General features: G+C 38.1%; 1 protein-coding gene across 1 annotated transcript in view; it reads right to left on the reverse strand.

Annotated features, from left to right (window-relative positions):
- The window catches only part of enc (R3H domain containing protein encore), a 609,003-nt gene extending 596,560 nt beyond the window's left edge, over positions 1-12,443 (reverse strand). The window contains exon 1 of the mRNA XM_076175155.1: positions 12,309-12,443. The gene's annotated coding sequence lies outside the window, so the exon portion shown is untranslated. The remainder of the gene's footprint in view (positions 1-12,308) is intronic.
- Positions 12,444-12,675: the final 232 nt, after the last annotated feature.

The raw sequence follows: 12,675 nt of genomic DNA on the forward strand, positions 1-12,675 counted from the left end.
GCCTCTTTCCTCTGTGCAATTAGGTATGCAACCGCATATGATGCCGTTTGAGCTCTGGCAGTTGTAGTTCTCAGTGTTATCACCAGCTTTTGTCCTTGTAGATCTTTATCCTTTCGTTGGAAAAAGTCTTTTGTCTTTTGAGCATGATCTGGATGTTTGGTTTGCAAGTGTCTTTTCATTTTTCTGGTTTCAGGCTTTCGTGTGCAAGAACCTCAAAACACAGAACACACTGAGGATGATGAATATCATTAACTGTACAGCAAGTAAATCCATACTGTATGAATTCTTCCTGATATTTTCGGCGCTTGGATGGTCGATCACACTGGTATGTTTTTGCGTTATGACCATCATGGCCTTTATTCTCACTTGACGTGCTTGGTTGCTCGGAATTAACATCATCAGTGATATCTGTTGATATGTCCTTGCTTGTAGATCTACGAATTAGCCACCGTTCCATGGCGCAGGCTAAAGAGTAACGATGTCACGAGAGTACAGTTACACGAACCTTTCGAAACGATACTAACGGCCTTCTCACAAAATACACGCCTTTAATGATGCATATGCCAACTGTAACTACACGAATAATTCTAAATTAAAACTTTCTGAAGTGAGGACGCATGTTACAAAGCGGTAACTATTATCAATATTACAAGATTATTAGTGAGGCGTATTTAATACAGCAAAGAAAACATGCATACATAACGTGGTTTTATGATGTATTATCAAACATCGGGCACATCGACCACTACTGACAAGTACTATGCTTAAAGCATCGAAAAATGGCCTTTAGGGCGTGGTTTATGAAATCCCCAGTGTTGCCATTATCACCGTACCTTTGTCTTTCTTTCTCTCTTTATGTTTCTATACAAAATTGGTGTATTTCCGAAGTTGTCGTTTCTCCCAGTCGTAAACTTGGCATATGAGCGAGGGAGCGCGAGGTTGCCGTTTCCTGCACCACGTCAGTGGAGGAATTCTTGGGGTCGCATACAAGTGAAAGAACAGTAAGAAGATGTGGCAACATTGGGTGGTGGCTCCGCCTTAACGGCCATTTCTTGCTGCGGCGAGTTATAGGAGGGGTTGCACGATCTCGATCGCGACCCCTCTATGGGTCGGGACCCCCATTTTGAGCACCTCTGGGTTACATCAAATGAAGTATTGTATTAATACATAATAAAATAGAAAAGTATATACAGTACTTATTTCAAAGCTTGTCGAAAGACGATGTCGACTCGACGTCATTACAATAAATAGCCGTAGAAAAAGTACATCTTTGAGCGAGAATGTAATATTACATTTTACAACTTAGAATAAGAAGCGTACAATAAGATAAAGAGTAATGTATACACCAAGACAAAATACTGTATTGACTGGATTACTAATGACGTTATGTCTAGGCCTGTGGTCATAATACAGGAAAAATGATAAAACTATTTTCGTGGGTCTAGTTGTGGTTTCTATATACTTTTCTCAATTTATTTTAAACACGTTCCCTTGGGTATGACCAAGAAGTACAAACAACTTAAGATCATCTGTGTCTCCGTCCATATGGCCAAATTCAAATATGTGATTATGTAAACGACGGAAGGACTGCCACTATTGAACGTGAATTTATTTAGTACCAAACTTCCTACACATAGCATGTGGAAGAAAGATGAAATTAATCCGCTTGACAAATTCTCACTTTTAGCCTTGGGGTGACTGGAATGTGTGGCAAACTTAAAGAATACATACAACAAAAGTATCCTCTATACCACACCCGCCATTTCCGCCCCACTCGGTTAGATTGTTTGGGGTTTAACTTTTCCCCTCGGAATGGTTTGGTCTGTCTTTCCCTGGAGGGTATGTTCCTTGAAAGAAAGGCTCACTTGCAGTTCAATAAAACTGCCTGGATGCATCTAGCAGAAAAAAAAATATATTGCCTGAGGTGATCCGATGAAGAATGTAAAGCGTGTCAATGTAGGGGTTAGTGAAGCTTTAGTGTAGCTTTCACTATTCAGCCCAAGAAGGCCGTGTGTGTCGTGTATCAATGTATATCTGTATCGAGAATGTTATGTAGGCTTTTTACCAAGAATTTAATGGCATGGCGAAGGGGAATCCGTTACAAACTATGGAGCATACTAGCCATTTAAAAACGGTCAGTGTCTATAATTTTGGCAAAATTCGCCTATATTAACAGACACTTTACTAGACACATTTTACTATATATTCTTAATCATTTGGCGTCGTTTTATAGCACTGTATTCTCTGACTTGAATAGAGGGGCTAGCTCTGGCTGAGCGTGGATTGTAAATTCTCCATTCACTCCCAATTATACATAATTTTGAACGTCATAATATTGAAGGTAACTCTGGGCACGTAAAGTGACAGTCCCTGAAGTCACAATACTCGGTCAGTCGACTGCCACTCTCTTTGGAAAAAGAAACAAAGGCGAAATGAACAGACGCTCACTAGGCGCCATTATGACGTCATAACTGTAGCTTCCATCATTGTTGCACGTAAATAAATTTCTATACTAGCACTAATATGTAAAAACTCGTAATAGTCATCATAATAGTTAAACTCTATTTTTCAGTATATGGTATAATTATCATTTTACTGATACACAAACTAAAAGTTTAAATGTTTCAAGGTTTGATTGATTGATTTATGGAATTTTTGGCTTGAAGGCCAAGCGCCGGTGTTTCAAGGTTTGTCGAAAGATGATATTGACATGACGTCATTGTAATTCTGATACCTTGCTTCCACATTAAACAGCAACGGATGCACGTATAACCTCCCTCAACAAGACCAAATGTCACATATTAAAACGTAGAATACAGAACGTAGAAATAATATTAAGAACATCGTCATATGGATGAGGTAATGTGAAAATACTGGAGGAGTGAATTGGAAATTAATTACGTCAAATCAGTGTACGTAATTTTAGTCAATAATTGGAGGAAAGTGTTTAAAGTATTTCTGTGGGTTTCATTGCAATTTGTGTCTTCGTTATTTTTTACTCAAACTCAACTCAGGTAAAACCATGAAATTGAAAGAACAGTTGAACATTTTCCATTAAGCTTCTTGACAAATAAATATATTCGGAACCAATGTCAATGAGGCTACCATGGGACTGCGCCAGAAGAGGACAGCTATTATGTTCCCATCACTTGTTTGACAGCGACCTTCACATGAAAACTGTGCGTGTTGGGGGAAAGAAAATATAGCATCGCTCAGCCATTAGCTAGTAGCAGTCCTTGGCGTGTGGCAAAATTAAAGTGTACACACTGAAAGTCTCCCGTACCTACCGCGCAATACCCTCCCTACTAAATGCGGGCGTTTTGGGATCTATTTTAAGCTAATTTCTCACATGGGGGGGGGGGTGTCCCTGAAAGTGAGCAACTTCCAGGCGAATTCAGTACACTGGGCGACGATCAACCCATTGACTGCATAGAACTTCCTTGATTATATAAAATAAATAGTATTTACTTATAAATCACGCCAATGCTACCCCATACTTTACGCAGGTGTTCGTCAACTGGCTTTGTTTATTCATATATTATCGTTTTACAACGCATGGTTTTCTCTGACCTCGATGCTCTGGGACTGGCTGAAATGGCGGGCTGGTTGGCTCAGTAAAAACAATGCATTATATCACATTTAAGGTAGCACCGGCCACGCAAAGTGAGTGCCTCGAGCCACAGCTGTCAGCCACAGCGCGTTGCTCCTTCCCCACCATGTATGGGCGTTTGGGGGCTATTTAAGCTAACTTTCCATCGGGGTGGGTTGGCCCACTTCCTGGGTGACTAAACCCTGATGCGGCTACTCCTTGCAAAATTAGAAAAAGAACAAATGACAAAGAAAAAGAAGAGGAACACGGATTATAGATAAATACAGAGAAGTAAGATGATGCAATAAAAAAGATAGACCAAGACAAATAAAAGCGACAGAGTTTTCAGAGGAATTAAACCATTGAAATTGCAGTGACAAATAAGCTGCAATGCTAAAGGAAACACAAGGAGAAACAAATAAAAAAGGCAAATATAACACACCCAATAATAAATTACAATAACATGTTACTGATAAGGAAAAGTTGCTGGAAAGTGTATGACTGCCATCACTCGTATATGGTTAAAGCATATTTAGATATCCAAAATAATAAAATGAAGAATTACAAGACTGAAAACAGTATTTAGGACATTATTGAGAGTATCAAAATATGCCCAAGTTGGTACTCTGGCATATGGTAAAGAAAGTCATCAATAACCTGGTATATTCAAGTGTGGTCTCCAAATGAAAAATGACACAACATAGAGAGAACTCAGAGAACAGCAACCAGGATGTCTCCAAGCCCAGCTCATACACAGAAAGATTAAATGTATGAAATACCTAACATAAGGAAACTGAAGGGATGATACCAGTGTTCAAATAATAAAATTGACAAATACCAAAGGTCATGAAAAAATTACAGCAAAACGTGGTTGACAGATGTTAAGAAATATAACTTTCCATATTGTTGTACTGATATGTGGAACAATATGGAAAAAGCAGTGCATTCACACAACATATATGAATTCACAGCTAAGACTAATGGAGGCAAATAGAACATACAGGTATAGATCTTATCCATGTATGTTACAATTAAGTAAACAGGTTAGTTAATCAATTTATAGCTGCTGTGAGTTTCACAAACTGGAAAACCTACTGCACACAAAACAGTGAAAATTTCATGGTTGCATATTGACTACACAAAGTGATCGAAGTTTTGTGCATACACAGTCATCTCAAAATTTATTGTACACATCATTTGCTCACCAATTCACAGCACACATCACACTAAATCAGTGACATCCCACCATCATAGAACCACATCAAATAAATAGTCACACACATCTTGAAATATGGCAGCACATATACATGAAGAAGACATGCCAAGGAGAGTGGGGGACTTCTGACGAGAGCTTGAAAGACCAATCAGTTGTTTTCATACCTTAAGTCTCATGATGACACAACAACAACAGTAAAATAAAACTCATTTAATCCTTGCTTGCTTCACCAGGAATCTGTTTTATCTGAAGAAGCTTACTGCTCTGGACTACTGTTTCACATTAACTCTTTTAGTAGATGGGGTCATGATCCCTATCTCCTACTACCTATCACTGGGCAAGACTGTTGACAAAAACATTGACAGCTTCATGCCATTGCAAGAACAAAAAGATTTAAACAAATACATATTGCATGTGATTTAAACTGTCCATGACTACTGTTTGTACCTTGTAGTGTCTAGCCATGATTCATAATACCGGGTGACCCAAAATGAGTGCAACCCATATCATAGCAAATAAAATCGTGAAAAGTAATCCAATTCGTTTTATGTTGCAGATTCGACTAGAGGAGAGGATAACAACAAAAGAAAATAACAGCCAGTACTAAAAATGCCTTGGACAACTGAACAAAAAACATTTTGCGTTGAGACCTATTTTGAGACGAAATTGTTCAAATCAGTTCAAGCAAGATTCCGAAGGGAGTTTAACTTTAACGATTATCCAGATAAAAGTCAGATTTACCGATGGGTGAATAAGTTCAGGAGATCAGGAAGTGTGCAAAAACTGAGCTCTAAAGCTGGAGAGGTGAGAACTGGACGGCATTTGAGTGCAAGGGCTGCTGAAAATGTTGCTGCTGTCAGGGACTCTGTTGGTCGCAGCCCGAAGAAGTCTATCCGACGTCTGAGCCAAGAGCTAGGCATTGCACGGGAATCAGTTAGACGGATACTGAAAAAGGACCTTCACCTGTATGCATACAGAATTCAGATCAAACAGAAGTTAACGCAGGCAGATAAGGACAAAAGAGTCGTTATGTGTCAATGGTTTTGTGACAAAATTGATGTGGATCCCGACTTTCTTGATGATGTGTGGTTCTCAGATGAGACACATTTTCTTCTGTCTGGCCACGAGAACAGTAAAAACTGTATTTTCTGGGGCACAGCACCACCAGAGGATATTCTTGAGCGTCCATTACACTCAGTTAAATGTACTGCCTGGGTGGCCATGTCAAAGCATGGCATCATTGGTCTTTTTTGGTTTGAGGACGAACAGGAAAGGTCCGTCACGGTCAACACAGACCGTTACATCAAGATCCTGAGGAAGTTCTGGACAACACTCGGGAGACGTGCTCGATTAATTCGTGCAGAGCAGTGGTTCCAGCAGGACGGGGCCACCCCACACACATCAAACCAAACGCTGACCTGGCTGCGACAACGCTTTCAAGAGCGACTGATCAGCAGAAGATGTGGCCCCGAGTGGGCCCCACACTCACCTGACCTTAATCCCCCAGATTTCTATCTGTGGGGTCATTTGAAAGACCACGTCTATGAGAACAACCCCCAGACAATCATGGACTTGAAAGCTGCAATAACAACAAGGATCAGAGATTCCAGGGGCAGAGTGTGTCCATGTGGTGAATAATTTTGCATGGCGCATTCAGGAGTGCCTCCGTCAACGCGGTAGACATTTGAACGTCGCTGACATGTGGACCACCCAACCGAAATAACTCAAATTTTCAGAACTTGTTATTATCTTTACGTTGATGTGTATAAAAAATGAACTCAATCCATTTACATTTGTATTAGTTGTGGGTACTTTTATGGGTTGCATTCATTTTGGGTCACCCTGTACAATCCTATACTAAAGGTGCTACCCAATTTCCAGTAATTTGAAAAACGAGAAAAAAAAAAACAGATGAAATACTGTATGTGTTTCTGCACTATGTCAGTAAATGTATCAATGAGCCTGAGCACAGTGGACATGTTGTTCAATTATGTTCAAATTTGTAATACCTCGATGAAATGGTTTGGTGAATTTTGAGGGCAGGTCTCATGGACCACAGAAGACAGTCACAGAAACCCACAAATTGCTTAAGAAACCCTTTGGTAACAGAATGTTTTTCAGTAAGAACCATTTTAAGGAAAGAACATCCACTAAAGATGATAGTCTAATCAGCATCAGTAAACAACACTAGAAAATTTAGCAAAAGTACATATAAATATGTGATACCATAGGCATGTTATATGTGAACATTTAACATATTTTGTCAAGCTTTTTGAACATAAAACATATTTCTACACAATTTGTGTCATGACTGGCAAGGAATCTTGGGTTCATGATTTGACTGGTTATCATGATCATACATGTGGCAGTGACAGTGGAGCGAAGTTAATCAAAATCCTTCAGATATTAGGCTACCATTAACACAAACAAATTCAAAAAGTATCCAATCTTAGGCAATGTGACAAAAGAATGGTTTCCTTTTTGGGCTCTAATTTTTATTTCCTGTAGAACCTTTGTGACATACTTAGCCCACTGGTCCTTCCATTGCTACAAACATTTCTGGAAGTCCTGTTTTGGAATGGCTACCAGATGTCATGTTGCACTCTATATGATGTATTTCTGGCTCTCATACTGGGATGTCATCAGCTTGGAGAACAGCAAGAAATCATTTGGAGCCATGTGTGGAAAGTAAAGAGCCTAGCAAACCTTAAAATTCTGATGTTTGACCTAGAAATTCTGGATCAGGTGCAAAGAATGGGCCTGGGCATTGTCATGATGATGCTGCTGGCAGTTGCAGGTCTCTCATAGGTCCAGTCTCTTATACTGAACTGCATCATGAAGATGACAGAGAACCTAACACGAGTGCTGTTTGTTAATAGTTTGGTTTTCTGGTGCATATTCATAATACACAATGAATTACTGTGGTAACTGAGCCTTTTTTCCTCAGTTGTACACACATGCATGCTCATGACTTTCAGGGAATTAGGATCTCTGTTGAAAGATTCCAGTATATCCTGTATGCTGTCAAGACAACACTTGCTATTCATGTGAAAGCATCTTGGACACAAATTTCACTTCGTGCATGTCCAAACCATCTACCAAGATGGCATGTGTAGAACCATTGCCAATCTGTCATGAGCAATTTCTCATATGATCAACAGACAGTCTTTTACAGTCAAACTATGCACTTTGTCAATGACTTGCGGAATGCTGGTCAATGTCAACTAAAGTTTAGCCATTCTTACATCAGTTAAACAATTCTTTAACTAGTGTAACCCCAGTAGCATCATTTCTAAAAGCGTGCTGAATCTTATGAAATTTTTGGGTTGGAATATCACCAAGTTTTAGGAAAAATGATGCAGTAACACTGCTCAACATATTCAGTCACGACAAACATGGTAAAAAATGCAATGAACACTAGTTACACCATCATGCACACAATATGTGTGGAAATGACTGACTCACTTGGCAAGCCTTCCAAAAATCAAGCATGCACATTATGGTCTACCACACCATTCTTGGTTTACCTATTATCTCTCAGCTGCCACAGGTTCCAGGAAGAATGGTTGGATGCTTTTGAATAGATTAAGTATGGATGGGAAAGAGAATGGAGTTGAGTATCTCCTGAAGAAAGACGTCTCTGACCAAAATACCAACCAAAAGCATCATTCTTCAGGAAAACCTGTCTGGAAGGTTGCTGAAGATTAGTCATGTAATGTATGCTGTGATTAAATGTGTGAATGAGATTTGAACAAAAGTACTGAAGTACAGCCAATTCTGGACCTTTTTTAGATGAATTTAACACTAAATACAAACTAATTTATCAATGCAATTTTGGATGGCCCAGTAAATGATAGCTCTTTGAAAGAATTTTCAGGTTTCCCAAAAAAGTGCACCTAGGTCTCTTAATCCAACATTTGCCAACCTCCACTTGTGCAGACGTTTGGGCCTAGGACATAATCCGATTTGGGAATTGACCCAGGACATAAAACACCATCAATTCACAAAGTGGGTTTGTGTCCTAGGCCCAAAGGTCAGCACAAGTGGCAGTTGGCGAGTGTTGGATTACAAGACCTAGGTGCATGTATTTTCCAAGAAAAATTTCCATCTTTGACAGCAAAGAATGCATTGCTTCTACTGAACATATTCTCTGATGATTCATAGGTTTTAGATTTGGCTTTCTTGACTGACAATGCCATGAGCCACAATTTCCAAGCTTTTCCTAATATCACAAGAATGAAGACTATCCAAGCTTGCTCAAAAATACTTAATTTTGGTTTATGCAATTTGGGAATACATACAACTGCAAACAGTCATTCTCAATCCTAAAATTCAACAGCAAATCAAAGCAATGTCCCAATATGATGGGATTAAAACCTTGATGTTGTGTTAAAAGTTCCAATGACCCCACTCCAACTGAACACAAAAGAAATTGGTTGTTGCATAAAATTATTAAAAACATGGTTTTATGGGGAACATACACTTCCCCAAGATTTCCATCAAATTCAACAATATTTCTCCCAACTTTTCACATAAGGAGACCTGACAACCAGTGACTGCCCCCACACCCCCTAGTGATAGTGAAACAATCCCACAGACAACATACCAAAGTTTCTTCCCAAAGCACTATAGGATAACCCAAGAACTGTTCCCCATTATTGTGGGGCTACAGGTTTCCAGTTACCAAAATTCATCATCATTACAAAAAAATGTAGAAGTAATATAAATACAGTACACAACAGATTAAGGCATAATATTTCAAACACAGTACAGTCCATTAGTTTAATGAAAGGAAGCAGCACTGTTTTTAAATGGCACTGTAGTTCAACATATTGATGGCAAGGCTCAACCCCTTGAATAGGTTAAACTCCTTCAGTTTACAGCATGTTACAGAAGAATGAAAATTGGCCTATTAATCCTATTAATCCAAATGAAATGTATTAACAAACTTGTTTCTAGGGTCCTGATCAATCAATCAATCAATCAATTCAGTCAATAAATTCAATCAGTCTCTTCCCTGACTTAATCAATACCCCTTATTATTTAGACACAATCTATCTCCTTACCTGGGGTTAACCATAATGACATCTGTAAATTACATCATTAGGGAGAAATGATTAAATGTTTTTTAATCATCAATCAGATCTGACAGCTTATGCTAGAAATCTTGCTGTTTTCACTACAGATTGATAACAATAACTTGTCTTGAATTTCAATTAATAGTAATGTACTACTTGATAATGTGAGCAATGGTCTAGTGGGGGGGTGTTCCTGATATGAACAAAGGCTTGAATGAACAACCTTTCAGCCTCATCCACTGTGGGCCATTTCTTTCAGAAAGTACCCTGTGGACATGGCTATTGACTGGTAAGCATGCAAAGTGACTGTGCTGCCTTCACTGTTGTCTGTTCTATTCATGTAGGTCTAGATCACTGGAGGATAGTAAGGATGAGAAGGAGAAGGAGGAGAAGGAAGTAACTAGTTGTCAGTTCTTTTTACTAGAGGAAGTACAGATGAAGTCGACATAGAGAGATCTTCAACCTAGTAAAAAGATCAGGTACCAACCCCTGGGTCTCCACTTCCAGATGGAGGCAAGGGCATTGTTACATTCAGAAGATGAGCAGTTGGGAGATGGTTCTCTCCATAGTGCATCTAACAGGACTACTATAAGCTGATACCCATAGTCAGTTCCATAGAATTATTGGGGGGTTGCAAACATGTGGCATGGCTGTGTCAGATAAATAGCATCTACCAGGAAACAGCAGGTCTGTGAGTCTGCCTGTGAGCTTAATGGTATGAATATGCTTGAAGAGATATCAGTTTTTATATATAGCTATATAAATATTACTCTTTGAGAAGCATATGTTACTTACATGTTTTTTACTTAGGTTACTTTCTAGGTAATATATTATTTGAATACTTAATCATACTCCTATAGGTCTATCTTATCTATCTAACCCCTCCATTCCTATCTATTTTTATCACATTGATAAATATTCCTGCCTGTTCTTAATGGATCTTTAGTTGTACTGATACCAAACAGGCTGATGTATTATGGAGCGTTAAGTCTCCTGTTGGCATGCTTTGCCTTCATAAAAGTGAGTTGTGAGCAACTTCCTATATGAAGGACCTAGATTCAACACATCTTAGAATTATTATGGGTGCTCTTTTAGCATGCAGTCTACCTGATTTTTACAGTCTACTGGTTTGATTCACCATACACCAATCTGTGACAGGGTTCAAAATCTCTACCATATAACTCTGGTACATAGGTGGAACACTATTCCGACACTCTTTTGACACCTCCCCTGTGCCCTTTATATAAATGCTTCATATTATTCCTTAAACAATAAGGACATTAATTAGTGGTGATTTATTATTGAAAGTAATTTCATTTGAACAAATAGATCTCAATAGCAAAAAAGAAACTGAAAATCATTGCAAGCAGGAGAGGAAAACAATATATAATTTACAATCTAACTTAATTCCCATATCTAATCTATGACCAGTGGTTCTTAACCTGGAAGTGTATTACCCTCTGGAGTAATATAATATTGGAGGGATATTGATTGGGTGACATAAGAAAAACTTGTGGAACTTAGGAAACTGAGAAAACAGTACATCTTCAAAAATATTTTGTTCTTTTAAAATATCCAGGGTAACATCTATGATGAATATGAATACCAACAGAGCTTTGTCAAGAGGGAAAGAGACTTGATGTGTCTTTTTAGATTGTGTAAGAAAAAAAAAAAAAGTGCACCACCCCATCCACAGGTCAAGACATACAGGACTTGTGCCCCTAGAGACCCAATCTAATATTGTTTATCTATCTTCTCAGCTAGTTAATTTCCTAGAACTTATATTGGGGCACAGACCTCTCTATACCTGATCATTATATATTATATATGATAATGACAGTATGTAGATGTATAGTTACTGGTATCTTTCATTGTTCCATCATGCAAAACAGTAAGAATTGTTGGGTTACTTGTATTAAAACTAGTAAAAAAATAAAATGCAATTGAGAAACTATTCTGAGGAGGTAATTCAATACCTGGGCATGTTAAAGGAGATCAGGCTATTTCTGTTGTGCTAATATGGTAAAGCAAAACCTAAATCAATAATTACATAATTTAAGTCTTTATGCTCTAATTCCCTTAGATATTTCTTATACAATTTCGCATCCGAGGCTGATTTTTTTCAATGGAGAGTGATCTGAAATTACAATTATGGTAGGTAATTTAACATCAAATTTACAATACTACCGCATCAATTTCCGATAAAAAATACTATCCAGAACTGCAATCTAATGTACTGACTATCAGTATTACAAAGCAGCATATACTTTAAAAAATATTAATCACATTACAACTATGTAGGCCATGGCAATATTAAGTAATTGGAAGACACGAACTGCAATATATATAATGTCACAAAGCGTCACGTTAGATCATACTTGCAAATTCTTAATTACACATCAACATAAACATTGATTATCCTTACCTTCCACTGCTTCCGAGTATTATTGCTTTTCTACTATGTCCAGAAGCCACTCTTTTAAGTTTATTTATCCCCCACCATGAAATCAATATTCTTACAACAACAAACAGACGATAAAGCAACTGGATTCTCGCAGTGATACGCTACACTGTGATAGGCTCGTCCTATTCTGACCAATCATCGTAAAGTGTTTTCCTTTCCCAGGAATATAGTCTGATTTTCTTTGGTACCAATATGATTTAGTTTTCTTTTATAACCCCTGATGGGTAACATAAAATATACTCGTTTTCTCATATTTCAAGGATTCTACAACTAAATATACACAAAAAATTAATTCATAGTCCAAGTGTAGAACGACCCTAGGACTATA

This window comes from Oratosquilla oratoria, chromosome 37 (genome assembly GCF_046742065.1).
Source record: "Oratosquilla oratoria isolate Oo_2021 chromosome 37, ASM4674206v1, whole genome shotgun sequence".
Taxonomy (NCBI): Eukaryota; Metazoa; Arthropoda; class Malacostraca; order Stomatopoda; family Squillidae; genus Oratosquilla; species Oratosquilla oratoria.